This window comes from Rhinolophus sinicus, linkage group LG17 (genome assembly GCF_036562045.2).
Source record: "Rhinolophus sinicus isolate RSC01 linkage group LG17, ASM3656204v1, whole genome shotgun sequence".
Taxonomy (NCBI): Eukaryota; Metazoa; Chordata; class Mammalia; order Chiroptera; family Rhinolophidae; genus Rhinolophus; species Rhinolophus sinicus.
In genome coordinates, this window is record NC_133766.1 from 26,136,238 (window position 1) to 26,151,872 (window position 15,635).

The following is a 15,635-nucleotide window of genomic DNA, read 5'->3' on the forward strand; positions in this document are numbered from 1 at the left end:
ATCCTTAATGTTTAGGTAATCTTTCCCCCTCTCAGACAGGCTTTCTCAGCTCTTGTGATGGATACAAGGACAAGGATGTGGAAAGCACTTTGTCACCAGTAAAGCTCTATAAAAATGCTAGTCACTGAAGGAGAGACCAAGAGAGAATATTCTCTAGGGACATCCTTCAGGATGGTCAGAATGCTGCCCCACTGTTTTTCTCTCACTGTTTCTGGAACTTAACTATGGTTTCTGGGGAAAAAGCTCTGCCTGCCTCTTGAACATTTCCTGAGTGTCTGGACATTAAGAATTACTGGCAGGAAAGTGTTTGACCACCGTGGGCTGCCTGACTTTCCTGCCTTGACACATCTCAGTGATTCTAAACCATTGTTCTTTTCTGGGTTCTCTGGCGTCTTGAAATCTCAGAGGCAAAGATAGGGGGATAGTGTAGTTGAGGGATATGGAGACCCGGGTATAAGCAAGAGAGGACGTGGACTATGGTCTGGGGGAGGGAGAGATAAGGGGGAGACTGGACTTTCTGACAGAGGTGGGACCAGGTTGGCATAAGTTTAGTCATGAAGACAGAAGCAAGGAGTGGGTGTGTTTTCAGAAAGAGAATGGGGCTTCAGAGTGGAAGGATTGGCTATCCTAGTTAAAGTGTCTTGATGGATAAAGAGTATTTTCTTTGGAGCTAGAAGAAACCTTAGAGGTCATGTAAGAGGCCTTAAGAGAGGACAGGTTAGTGGGATGGGGGGAGTGAGAGTGGGGATGGTGGGATGAGGACCACAGGCTGTGGGATTATGTCCCAAGTTCTTCTAACCAACCATCGTTTCTATCTGCTGCTCTGCGGTGGCCCCTTCTGATGGCCTCCCTTAATCCTCCTAATGACTCTGCTGGTCTGGCCTCACCCTGCACTGGAACCGCCTGGGAGGAGAACCAAGGGTGGGAGGAAAGGAAGAGAGCTGTTTTGGAGAGAGTATTAAAAGTGAGCAAATGAGATTCTGGAATGCTCTTTTCCTCTCTGCATCATCATCATCAGTTTGGTAGCACTTTAGACCCTGTAAATAAGAAACCGTCATTGGCTTTTAGAATGATAGAATAAAAGAGTATTAGAGTCGTAAGGGACCTTCAAGGTTACCTAATTAATACCCCTTGTTGAACAGATGAAGAAAATGAAACTCAGAGAAGTTAAGTGACTTTCTTTGTTCACAAAGCTGTGTAGTAATGGGTTACCAATGTTGCATGGGGAGGCACATAGTATCCCTGGAGGCAAGAGGAATAAGGAGACTCTCCCAATACTCCCCAGAAGTGTATAATTTGAGGAATTCCTCACTCATGCATAACTCAGAGTGAAAGGGTAGTTTTTCCTACAGATGTGATGTATCCGCTGGAATAACTCCTTGTCTGTAATCATTCTAATGCCCCTTGTACATGTGCATCTAGCTTCTTACAGGCACCTTATTCACTAGGAATAGAGTTTTACAAAGAAAGAAAGACTGATCTACAAGGATTATTCCCATCATAAAAATGGGTAAAATAAAAGTATCCTTGTGGGATCATGATTTCTATGGTTATTTACCACTCTAAAGTGCTATGATATACAATATGTCCCAGAGACTTGCACAAAATCTGTAGTAGGTTGTCTGTGGGATTAAAGAACTGATAGCTACAGTGAAAATGGGGGTGGGGGGAACAGAAAAGGGGTGTTTTGGCTCCTGGATGCCTGTCCACTCAGCAACAGCCTGGGTAGCTGGGGGTGTGGAATGTGGAGCTGGCACTGGTGCTGGGCTCGACCCAGCTGTGTGGGCCCTGGGTATTCCTTTCTCCTGTGGAAGGAGAGGAGGGAACTCAGCCTGAGTCGGGTGAATACTACATATTCCTCTGGGACGGGGATGCCAGCACCTGGGGGGAAAAACTCAGAAGATGTGGCTCACTTCTGCTTTGCACTCTAACCTTTCTTCTCTGTATGACTGTTTCTTTATTAGTAAATTCTACATAGGTTTCCACATAGTTTTCCTCTTTTATTTTCCACCCAACTAAACCAGTACTCCTTATTCTGCTTCTTCTATTATCCAGTTATAATCAACCCCATCCTTAATAATAACCTCTGTATGCATTTTAATTCTAACCTTAATTGAGTGCTATAATAATTTCAGTCCTAACCCTAATTTATTATAGACCCTAACTACTAATCCTAATACCAACCCCAATTTAATTGTCAATTTTAATCAGTATCTTAATTCTAACCTGGTATAAATCAGCAACTAGGACAGTGACTTGCACATAATAAAAATTATTACAGGTACCATTTACTAAGAACCCATTTTAATTGTATGCTGACTTTGCGCTGAGTACTTTACACACACAGTATCTCATTTAGGTACCTGAAAGTACACTAATGTGGTTGGAATTGTTAGTTGTCTTACAAATGTGAGGAAACAAAGATTTAACTAGATTATGTAATTTGTAAATACTGGATCCAAATCCATTGTTTAATTTCTGCTTAACTGGAAAGCCTGTGCTCATTTCTCTTTCTGTCAACAAATATTTTTTGAGCGACCTTTTTCTAAAATCCTAACTAATTCTGACTAGAATGATTTCTAATATACTGAGTTTCTCAAAAGTATATTGTTAGTTGGGGTTTAAAAAAAAAATACATAGTACAAAATAGAAACTGAGCAAACCAACCAACAAAAAGCCCAAATCTCCCTGCCCAGAAACCCCACCGACACTTTAAAACATGAAAGTAATGTATTCATAAAGTTAAAACAATCAAACTGTAGAAAGAAACAAACTGAAAGGAAAAGCCTCCTTCTGCTTACCAGACTGGCCGTACTGCACCATTCGTGTTGGAGTTGTGCAGTGCAGCAGCCCTGCCTCCCAAGTCATCAGAAGACAGATAAAGTCAAGGTAAATACTAGTGAAACCACCTATGCATGTATTAGGCTGGTACAAAAGTAATTGCAGTTTTGGACCATCTAAGTCATGTCTAATACGTTAGACAATTTGACACTGGACAATTTGAATTTATGATTAACAATGTTAAAGGCCAAGCTTTTATATACTAAGCTCTTTACATTTATTATATATTTTAATACTTACAAGCTCTCTGTACAGTATGCATTACCCCTATTTTACAGATGAGGGCAGCAAGGCCTGGAGAAGCCAAGTGACTAGCACAAGAGCACAAAGATGGTGAATGAAAGACCCAGGTTTTAAATACAGATTTGTCTTGTTCTAAAACCTCAATTTTTAATCACTAGACTTAGCCAGGAAGGCTTATGAGAGAAGAGGTCATTTGATCTTGGTTCTAAAGGAGAGATATTGCAAAGAAAGATGGCCTACTGTGAGACTCTAGATGGATTCAAATCAAGGGGAGGAAACAGTACAATGGAGAAAAGCAAGGGAACTAGCACTCAGAGGGAAATGAGTAAAAGGCGAGAGAGTAATCGGAGAATAGAACAAATATGAGTGGAGACCAGGAAAATCTTTTTTGTGATAAATTCAGGCAAAAATAAACAATGTAGTAAATATGAGTGCCACTGTTGCTTCAGTTACAGGCCGATTGATGTATTTTGGAAAGACAGCAGACACACACAATCATCTGCAAACAAAAATACACAATTTCAGTTACATGTATCTGTGTCTGTAACCTCTCCAGCAAAATATCTTTGCATTCTTCCACTTGCATTCCTTGCTCCAGTAACATCAAATGGCTTGTAATTTCCCAAACACACTGCTGTTTCATGCCTCAGTGTCTTTGCACATACTGTTTCCTGTGCTTGGATTGCCCATCTCATTAAGCCTGATGAAACTTGTGCTTGTGTTTATCCACCCAGACTTCGATGAGGTGTCCCCGCCTCTGTGAAGCCTTCTACCCAGAGCTCATCACTCCTTGCTGGGTGTTACCACTACATTGAATATATACTTCCACTGTTACACTTTTTTCACTGTGTTGCAGTGGTTTGTCTACATGTTTTTCTTCTCTAACTGTGAGCCTTTTGAGGGCAGGAATGATATTTCATGAATCTTGCTATTCCTGCTTAGCACAGAAATGGAAAAAACAGTATATTCTCAGTTAATTCTACTAAATTAACCTGAAATAATCTATTTCTAAACACATAGGCTTAATAAACCATTTTTTTCCCAGAAGCACATTTGTATATAACCACATTTCATTGGCATACTCCCTGAAGGTATGTATGTGTTCTTAGAGATGCAATGTGTCCAAAATAAGATGAGTGGTTCTAATATACATGTACACTTATTTTCATCCACTTATTCAGGGTATATTTTGTAATTCTTGGAATTGACGTTAGAGCCTGCCACATCCTTTTGCATATCATCAGTTATAGAAAATTTTCATTCTTTGAGTTTGGCTTTTAATTTTGAAAATAGCCAAATATCTTTGGGATACAAGCCTTATGGATAAGTGAAAGATCATACTGGGTAATACAAAAAGCAGATTTGACTGTAAAGTAATAAGAAATGGCTTATAGGTTGACTAATATGTTGGTTCTTAAGGCAGTTCCCAAAGAGGAGTTCTAGAAATTTCTGAGCAATGTCATTCTTGTTTGTTTGTTAATACAAACAAAATAAAACAAGAGTTTTGTCACTTTATAGTCATACTTGGTGAACGTATAAGAACACAAAAAATTATATGTCTAGAATAGAACTCCTGATCATTTATTCATTTATAGTTTATTGAGTTTTTATATGCAATGCACAATGCTAGTTGAAATTAGGTGTTTTGTCCCTGCTGTTTTATTGCTCTGTATTAAAAAAATCTATAAACTCCCAGGTTTTATTTTTTAATTACAAAGTAAAATGATCATTGGATGCTCTTATGCCATCCCCTGCTCCCACCCCATTTTTGAGCCTTATTTTATTTGTGAGCAATAATGCAAGGGTCAGGGATAGGGTAATATTTAGGGATGCAAAATACTTGATAATCAAGATCAATTTGATAGTAATAGTTTGCTTTTTAGAGTCATAGAATAGGAGTGATTGTTAAAAAATGCCACAACAAAATGTCAGTGTCTGGTACTGGGCTCTTGAAAGTACAAAAATCAGTAAGTCATGAAACTTACCTTCAAGGAACTCCTAGACCAGTAGGGAAGGTAAGCAAACACGCAATTACTACACCATGTGACAAATGCTGCAGTACAATTATATATAAGTCACCACAGAATCAAATAAGAGGCCACAATTAAATTTGTAGAAGACTTTAAGGAGTGACTAGGTGTTGGCCAGGTGTAAAAAGGATGTAAGTCATTACAAAAGAGGGAACAGCATATGCAAATGCAAGAAACAGTATAGTCAGTGTGGCTAGATTGTGAAGGGAATTTATGCTAGAGATTGTTCTTTATTCTGCAGACAAGGAATCATTGAAGGGTTTTAAGCAAGGAATTGTCAGTGCTAGATTTTCTTTCCTTCCTTTTTTTTTTAAAAAAAAGGATTTTATTGGGGAAGGGGAACAGGACTTTATTGGACAACAATGTGTACTTCCGGAACTTTTCCAAGTCAAGTTGTTGTCCTTTCAATCTTAGTTGTGGAGGGTGCAGCTCAGCTCCAGGTCTAGTTGCTGTTGTTAGTTGCAGGGGGCGTTTTTTGGCAACCTTGTGATTGAGAGCCTGCGCTCCAACCAACAGAGCCATCCAGGAGCTCAGCGGCAGCTCAGCTCAAAGTGCTGTGTTCAATCTTAGTTACAGTGGGGCGGAGCACACCATCCCTTGTGGGAGTCGAGGAATCGAACTGGCAACCTTGTGGTTGAGAGCCCGTGCTCCAACCAACTGAGCCATCTGGCCACCCAGGAGCTGAGTGACAGCTCATTGACTTTATTCTAGTTGAAGAGGGTGCAGCTAGCTGGCCCATGTGGGAATCGAACTGGCAGCCCGTTGCCCAGAGCTCGCTCTCTAACAAACTGAGCCACCCGTCTGCTCCCAGATTTTCATTTTAGAGCAATAACTCTGGCAGTGGTGGATAGATGGGCTGGGGGATACATATTATTTGAATTAGAAGCCTGATCTTTCTGGGAACCACAAATCTAGTAGCATGATATTGCATAGGACCCACTGAGTGTGGTCTTGTCTGATCCTATGGGTTAGGTGGAGATAATACCTACAGCACTGTGGTAGGATCCAGACAACAATACACACTGTGTTTCCCCGAAAATAAGACCAGATCTTATATTAATTTTTGCTCCCAAAGACACATTAGGGCTTATGTTCAGGGGATGTCATCCTGAAAAACCATGCTAGGGCTTATTTTCCAGGTCTTATTTTCGGGGAAACACCGTAGTGTGGCCAGTGTCATGGACACAGATACAGACAGTGGTGCACAGCAACATGAAGGTGTATGGAGGAAGGGGTTAGTGTTGATGACCAGCTGTCCTGGCTTGCCAGAGACTGAGTGAGGCACTTCCCAGGACTTTCAGTGTTAGCATTGGGAAAGTCCCTTACAAACTGGGATGGATGGTCACCTTAGGCAGTGCCTGGCAGGAACTGCCTGCACTCAGTTGTACCTGTTACTCAGACCATCTTCCTGGCAACCAGCTGGGGGTCATCTCCAGGGCATATTGGAGTGGGAGCAAAGCTTTGTGAGTTATGTTATGTTTGGGGGGAGGGTAGAGGTGGAGAGGAGAAAAGCTAGGCCAGTTGAACAGGACGAAAGAGAAGAAAGGCTAAAGAGGAGACAGAGGGTAGAGGTTGGTTTCTGGTCCAGGATCTTACCTCCACTCTTTGAGATCCTGGGCTCTCTGCTGGTGGTAAGAAACATTGCAGACTCAATACAACAAGCATTGCAAAGAATCACTGTGTATATATAGTTTTTCATTCATATGTATGTTTCTTATATTCATTATATAGTCATTCAACATTCATGGAGTGCCTACTGTCTATCTGGCACTTTACATATGTTCTATCATTTAGTTTTCAAGCACAGCCCTGTGATTTGTAGGTAGGATTATTCCCATTTTACAGATGAGGAAAATGAAGCTCAGGAAGTGTGGTAACTTCCTACAAGTCACACATTAACTGGTGGAGCTGAGATCTTAATTCAGGTGTGTCACCAAAGTCCCTGGTCATTCCCACAAACCAGTGTATCCATCTGTGCCTGATCATAAGAGTTACATGGGCACCTGTTAAAAATAATACAGGTACCCAGGAGATTCTGGTTCCGAATTTTAATGACAAAGATCCCAACCTTTCTGTTAACAAATGCTCCCAGGTGATCCCCAGGCCCTGACAATCTTGACAAGCAGCCTACCTCACAAAGAGCTCGCTGACTCCTGAGAGAACCATACATGTGAATAGTTCATTAGAACACAGTTGTGTTAAGTTTTAAAACCAAAGTATTACTGAGTTCTTCAACAAATAATTTTCTTGACTATTCTCTTCAGTGATTGCTAATCTTGTTTATAAAATGTTATGCAATCTGACCTGTGCCTTTCTCTCTGACTTCATGTAACCTCTTGGCCACACTCTCCCTCCTTTTGTATTTCTCTACACCAAACTCATGCTCACACTAAACCTTTGCACTGGCTGGGCATTCTAAACTGGAACTTTCCCTCTCTGCTCTGTGCAAAGCTGCTCTTGCTTGCACATCTCAGTTTAAATGTCACCTCCTCAAAGAGCTGTTTCATTCCCTTTCAGTCACTTACCAATTTTCTGCTACTTTCTTTATAATTTATCTTTTGTTTGTTTATTTGTTGTCTGTACCCCTTCTCACAGTAGACATAGCTCCATAAGAAAAGAAACCTCAATTTTGTTCAAAGCTATATTGCTGGAAATCAAAAGGATATTGTACATAACAACTCCTGGCACATAATAGGTGCTTATTAAATGTTTGAATGAATGCATAAAAGAGAATACTATCACTCATCATATTTGGAGAAGAGTATCCACATTCTTTGATCTTACACTTTGATTTTACAATTGGGAACATTTTTCTGGGGCCGGCCCAGTGGCTCAGGTAGTTGGAGCGTCATGCTCCTAACGAGGTCGCCAGTTTGATTCCCACATAGGCCAGTGAGCTGCGCCCTCTACAGCTAAGATTGTGAACAACGTCTCTCCCTGGAGCTGGGCTGCGGTGAGCAGCCTGAGGGCGGCGTGGGCTGCGGTGGGCTGCTGCGTGCTACCATGTGCTGCTTTCCAGGAGTGGCCGGTAGCCAGTGTGAGTGGCCGTGTGCTGTCATGAGCAGCAGCCATCGTGAGCAGCTGGTAGCCAGCAAGAGCTGCCGTGAGCTGCTGTGAGCAGCCAACCTATGACTGGTGACCGACTGCCTCAGGGGGGTGGGACGCAAGGCTCATAATACCAGCATAGGCCAGGGAGCTGTGTCCTACACAAATAGACTGAGAAACAATGGCTTGAACCGGAGGAGGGGGGTGCAGGGGGCTGGAGGCAGAAGACCTGGGTGGGGGAATAAAAAATAAAAGAAAAGAACTTTTTTCTTAGGCCCAAAGTAAACCTTCCACTGCCATTTAAGGCTTTTCCCTCTGGTTCATGAAAGAAGCATTTCTTTCTCTTTACTTGCCTCTACAAGGCATGATAAAAAATTACAGTGAATGTTTAAATTTAAAAAATTATTATAGTAAAAGACACATTGCCATTAATCCCCCTCAAAATATTCCCCCTACTTCAAACACATTTATCCCATCATTCTTGCCACTTTATGAAGCGGTTCTGGAAGTCCTCTTTCATGAGAGTCTTTAGTTGCTGTCGTAGCTGCCTTGATGTCTTGAATCTATTCAAAATGTTTACCTTTCATGATCATTTTGACTTTGGGGAAGAGCCAGAAGTCACATGGTGTCAGATCCAGTGAATAAGGTGGATGAGGACATACAATAATGTTTCTATTTGACAGAAATTTCTGTATACCAGAAACGATGTGTGACATGGAGCCATTGTGATCAACAAATATGGTGAATGCAGCTGCTGAATGCCATCCAATGGAAAGACAGGGATCTTCAATGCGAGAAGCAGCATATTGAACCTTAGTAACAGTGTGTGACAAGTTTCAATTTGTTTGATGCAGTCTGTCGGGTGTGAGCTACAGTTGAGAGAAGGTGAGTTTTAAAGTGTGCCATAAATCATCCTCCATCATGACAATGCTCTGTGTCACACATCGCTTCTGGTATACGGCAATTTCTGTCAAATAAAAATATTACAGTGTGTCCTCATCCACCTTCTTCACCAGATCTGGCACTATGCGACTTCTAGCTCTTTCCCAAAGTCAAAATTATTCAGGACATTGAGGCAGCCACTACAGTGCAACTAAAGACTCTTACGAAAGAAGACTTCCAGAACTGCTTCAGAAAGTGGCAAGAAAGATGGGATAAATGTATTTGAAGTGAGGGGGAGTATTTTATGGGGGATTAATGACAATGTGTTTTTTACTGTAATAATTTTTTAAATTTAAACATTCACCATATTGTTTCATCACTCTTCATACATATGTCCCTCTAGCGGCTTTAAGACTGTTTTTAAATTGCCCTTCAACCTCCCATATAACAGGTGAAGTGTCCTAATTCTTAACCTTCTGCCAGTTCTTTCATCATTTCAGAACCTCTTCTTTGATCCTTTTCTCTTAGATAGCTGGGTTCAGAATAGGTTCTGGTAGGTGAATAAGGCCATGGCTGATGGTTATGAGTTGAACACAAATGCTATTCTAGGCCCTCTTGTATGTTTTTCTGTTGTCTTGATTTTTAAACTGTCTTCTTTGGTTAATTCATGGTCATTGTGGACCATTTTGGTCCTAAGATCTTTTTAAGCCCTAAAATTCCAGAACTTGCTACCACTAGAGTAATATTCCCTAGCCAGGTGACACCTAATGAGATTTGCCACCTGTGCTTCCAATCCCAGGGCTTCCTTATGGACTAGTGTCCCCACATGCACATGCCTGTCAGGCTGACCATTGCACCTGCTATTCTTGTGCTTAAACTAGAAATACTTTGGGTGTATTCTCACTATATTCACACGAAGGTAGTGAAAGATGTGGACTGTGAAGGTCCAGGAATGACTGTGTGTCCTGCTTTAAGAAAGAAAGGTAAACTGGTTCTGGGTCCACCTGCAAGGAGCCATTCCTGACTCATTAAGGAGACAGTGCAGGGCAGTGAGAAAGCATGGATATTGAAATTTTACTCACTTGGGCTTGAATGCCAACTATTCCACTTTATCTGAGGTCAGTTTTTTCGTTAAACATTAGACATTCTTACTCTCTTGTAGGCTTGTTGTGAAGATTAAGTAAGGACATTTATGCAAAACTCCTAGTTGATAATTCAATGCACGTTAGTACCCCCTTCACTTTGGAGCAGTAGTGTGAGAGATGTTTCTCTGATCTACCTGCTTGTACCATAGAATCTTGCTCTGCCCGTTGTCTAAATGTAAAGTACTGCTTGAATCTAGATTTTCAGTTCCAATAACTTGATCACTCTTAACCCAGAGCTCCACTGTTTAGCCTGCTCTCTGCTACCCTCCTGTGGTCATCCTGACCCCTTGCCATTCGTGATCCTCTGCTCCCTCGGTGTGGTCGCTTTGCTGTAATGCAGCTTCTTCCCAGCTTCTTGGACATACTAGCTCTCAGCTCATCTGAGTTATGAACATGTACATAAAACATTTTTTAGATTAATTAATGAATCAGTTTTTTACTGTATGGTTGTTTTTCATTTTTAATTAAATTTAAAATTTATTGGGGGTAACATTGGTTAATACCATTATATAAATTTCAGGTGTATAACTTCGTAACATGATATCTGTATACTTTATTGTATACTCTCCACCCAAAATCTTAATTTCCTTTCATCACCATATATTTGGCCTCCTTCATTGTCTCCGAAACCCTGTCCCCTCTGATAACCACCCTTCTGTCTGATAACCACCCTTCTGTTGTCTGTAGCTATGAGTTTGTTTGTTGATTTGTTACATTTTGTTCTATATCTCCCATATAAGTGAAATCATGTATTTTTTAATGTCATTTTATTTTATTTATTTTTATTTTATTGGGGAATGTTGGGGAACAGTGTGTTTTTCCAGGGCCCATCAGCTCCAAGTCAAGTCGTCCTTCAATCTAGTTGTGGAGGGCACAGCTCAGCTTCAGGTCCAGTCGCTGGTTTCAATCTTTAGTTGCAGGGGGCACAGCCCTCCATCCCATGCAGGAATTGAACCTGCAACCTTGTTGTTGAGAGCTCACGCTCTAACCAACTGAAGCATCCGGCCACCACTCCTGCTGTTGTCTTCAATCTAGTTGTGGAAGGCGTAGCTTACTGGCCCATGTGGGACTCGAACTGGCAACCGTGTTGTTAAGAGCTTGTGCTCTAACCAACCAGCCATCCAGCCACCCCTGAAATCATATGGTATCTGTCCTTTTCCATCTGACTTATATCAGTTAGCATAATACTCTCAAGATCCATCCATATTGTCACAAATAGTAGTATTTCATCCTTTCTTATGGCTGAGTAGTATTCTATTGTATACATGTATCACATCTTCTTTATCCAGTTGTCCATCAAAAGACACTTAGGTTGTTTCCATGTCTTGGCCACTGTGAATAATGCTATAGTGAACATAGGAGTACACTTATCTTTACAAATAAATATTTTCAACTTTTTTGGGTAAGCCAGAAGTGGAATTGCTGGATTGTATGGTAGCTCTATTCTTAATTTTTTTGAGGAATCTACATACTGTTTTCCAATTTATATTACCATCAACAGTGTACAAGAGTTCCCTTTTCTTCACATCCTCACCAATACTTGTTATTTCTTGTCTTATGTATAATAGCCATTCTAACAGGTGTGAGGTGGTATGTCTTTGTAATTTCAGCCTTCTATTCTCAGGTAGTATTATCTGAGTTCCTCTAAGCTTTCCCTATTCCTTTCTAATACATAGCTTATCTGTCAGAGATTCTATAGGAGACATATTCTTCATGTTGAGAGTTTGGATACCAGTAAGGTCTCCAAGTTTCAAATCTCTTGTCCTGTTCAACACCAAGTTCTCTGTCCTATGAATGCTGAAAGAGCAGTATATTGCCATAGACTATTAAACTATAAAAATCCCCTCTTTTTGTCTTCAAAATTAGATCTCTTTAAGTTAGTAAGAAAAAATACACCTGTTTTGGTCTTGCCGAAGGGTAATGGTGGACCTTCGATAGACTCAGAATGCTAGTGCTTTAGAGTGATGATGTGTGGACGAAGGTTATATCTGCTTTGTCCTTCTCCTGATTGCATAACATGTCTATCAAGGAGAATGAAGGCTTATTTAGGATACAGTAAGTAAACTAGTTTGTTTGAAAAACTTTGTGGTTGAGAATAAAGGGAAATAAAGTTGCTGTGATGGCTTTAAACTAAATTTGAGAGGGCAGAACTTGAAAACCAGGGCAGACATTGAAGAATTTTATCTTTATCCCAGTGTTAGTGGGAAAAATTTCATAGCAGGATGTTATATGATTGAATTGATATTTAAAGAGTAATCATCAGATTCAATATGGTAAAGGTGTTAATTCTCTCTCCCTCTTAATCTATAAATTCAGTACAATTCTATGCTAAAATATATATATATATATTTTATTAAAAATATATATATATTTATTTAAAAAAAAATATATATATATATATTTATTTATGGAACTTGACCAGTCAGTTCTAACATTCCCTTGGAAAATAAAGTCAAGAATATTCATAATTTTTTAAACACATGTGGTTTACAGTGAAGGAGGGTTTTCCAGTTATCCTAAATTACTTTAAAATTATACTTCAATGTTTTCATTGCTATAATTTTTATAGCACGGGAATATACAAATGGTTCCATGGAACAGGAGAGAAAACATAGTCATAAATTAATGTGAGAACTTAGTGTAAGAAGAACGCTACCTTTATCATATACTACACTACTAATCAGGACTAGGAGTTGGACTGTTTAATGAATAGCATTAGAATAATTTATTTGCCAGTTGAAGTGGGATAGGTTGAGCCCTCCCTCCAACCATATACAAAAGTAAATTTCAGATGGACCAAAGTGCTAAATTTTATAAAGAAAACACAACTAAGCGAAATTTTTAAGAACTATAGAAAATTATGTTTAATCTTGAAGTGGGAGAGAACTACCTAAGCAAGACACAAAACCCAGAATCCATAAAGGAAATGACTGACAAGTTTTACTGCATGACATTTTAAAATTGATGTAATTGTAGACAAATTGTAGATAAATAAAAATGTCCCAATCTTTAACTTACTTTTACACTTTAAGTTAAAGACTAGGAATTTTTTATTTACAGCATATATAGCAAGGCACTAAATTCATAAAATGCAAAATATTCAATAAATACACATCAAAATACAAACAATTAAAGAGAAAATTACACAAAGTGTATGAGTAGGAATTCTCAGAAAAATACAATTGTCCAGTAAATACCTGAAAAAATGATCAATTGAATTTGAATTTTGAGAAATACAAGTTAAAGGAGCTGAGAGTCCCTAGATTGTTGAAAATTAAAATAATGGGTAATATCCGGTGTTGGCAAGTGTTTGGGGGAAAAAGCACTTTCATTTATTGTTAGTGAGAATGTAAATTGGTGAAGACTTTTTGGAGATATTTTGGCAGAATGTATCGAAATTAAAAATGGAAATACCAGCAGTGGTAGTTCCACAAATCTGTGCTATAGATCTATTTAAACAAGTGCCATGATTTATAGAGGTGAATCATATCTTTGTTTCCAGTAGTGAGAAATGAAAAACAACCTAAATATTCATCAGTAATGAATTAGTTAAATAAATTATGGTATATTCATACTTTGTAATAACATATAACAGTTAAAAAGAATGAGGTAAATTTATATGTACAAAGATGTATTGTTAAGTAAAAACACAAAGAAAATACACATACTATTATTATTCCTTTTTGTGTAAAATAGGAAAAACAAAAGCCTAAAACAATATATTTGCATGTTGCATTCATATATAGGTAAGTGCGTGTTTAAGTAAATGAATAGCTACTTACTGGCTGTGTGACCTTGGGCAAGATACTTAACCTGTCAGTATTTTATTCTCTTTGTATGGAAAATGAAGATAATAATAGTACATACCCCCCAGGGTTATATGATAAGGCTTAAATAAATTAATCTATTTAAAGTGCTTGAATAATGCCTGGCACACAGTAGGCACTTGATAATATCCTGTTATTTGGATACATATTAAACTTGGGAAATTATTATTCTTGGGGTGGGAGTGAGATTTAAGGCATAAGGGGGGGCTATAATTGTTTATATTACATGTTTAATATTTTTACAGTGATCATGTGCTTATGTGTCGAGTGACTGAAGCATTTTTTTAAAAGCTTATCTAAGGAGATCTGTTAAAAGATGATTATAGAAATTTGGTGTTGGTTATGGGAAGCAGAGAGAGGGAGAAGAAAGAGGCTCGAAGTTTGGGAGTTTGAGTGATTGACTTGGAAAATGCTGAGCCATGGAAAGAAATAGTGGGGTCAGGAGAACTTTTTTGTGGGGTGTAGTATTTTGGTATGGAGGAAGATTAGTTTTATTTAAACTATGTTGAGTTTAAGCTTATGGGAGCCCATCTTATAGGAAATATTCAGTAGACTGGAGCTCTGGAGAAAGTTGAAAGCTTCAACTACCACTTAGAGGTAGAGTTGCAGAAAAAGTCTCAAGGTCTCAGGTCTCATTTTAATATTTTCCATTATAAAAATAAATAATTGTGGCATTATGGAACAATCTCTGGGCTTGGGGGAGAAAGACCTGTTCTAATCAGTCAGGCTGACAAGGGTAGGAGGAACTCAAGTTACTCATCATCTGGTAGGAGATAGGACAAGGGCATTCCAGAAAAAGGAAATACTCTCATACCAACGCATGTTAGTGTGGAACTAGAACAGTTGTTTTCTGTTTTTGATTTTTCTGTTTTAGGGAACTGTAAGTACTTTGGCATTGTGCAACATCAAGCCAAGGGTGAGGGTGGGAGATGATAGTAAATAAGTTGAAAAGAGGGACAGGAATCAGATCATACATGGCCTTTACGCTCTTCTTTGGGCAATGGAGAAACATTGAGGGATTTTGTCTCTGGTCAATGGAAAAACATTGTGAAAAATCACAATTGTTTTGCTGGTGGTGTGGAAGATGAGTAGGAGTAGAGCAGAGGTGGTTGCAGGTAGACAAGTGAGGAGTTATTATAATGTTCAAATAGCTCTGGTTACAAAGGGTAAACTATCTGAACTACACCCAAAGCAATGGGGATAGAAAGTGAGAGCTAGTAAAGAGGTAGAATTGATAGAACTCTGTAGTTAATTAAATTTGGAGGATAAAAGTTGATGGGGGAACTGACCTAAAATGGTGGCCCAAGCGGAGAGAGAAGTCCCCAGCCTGAGCCCCAGCCCACTTCTGCATAACCCCCTCCAAGCCACACCCCAAGCCAATCACCAGACGACACCTACCCCTTCCCCGACTCAAGGAAGTCCCCAACCCATAAAAACCTGCTCAAAACCTTGCTAGGGGCTTAGTATTTTGGGAAAGATCCCGCTGAGCCCACTGGCATAATAAAGCTGACCTTCCTAACTCTGAGTGCCGCTTCAGTTCTTTCTGGTCCTGGTATCTATAACATTCTTGGTTCCCTGACCAGGAAACCCAACCGTGCTGGCCCCTTGAACCACCGGTCTGG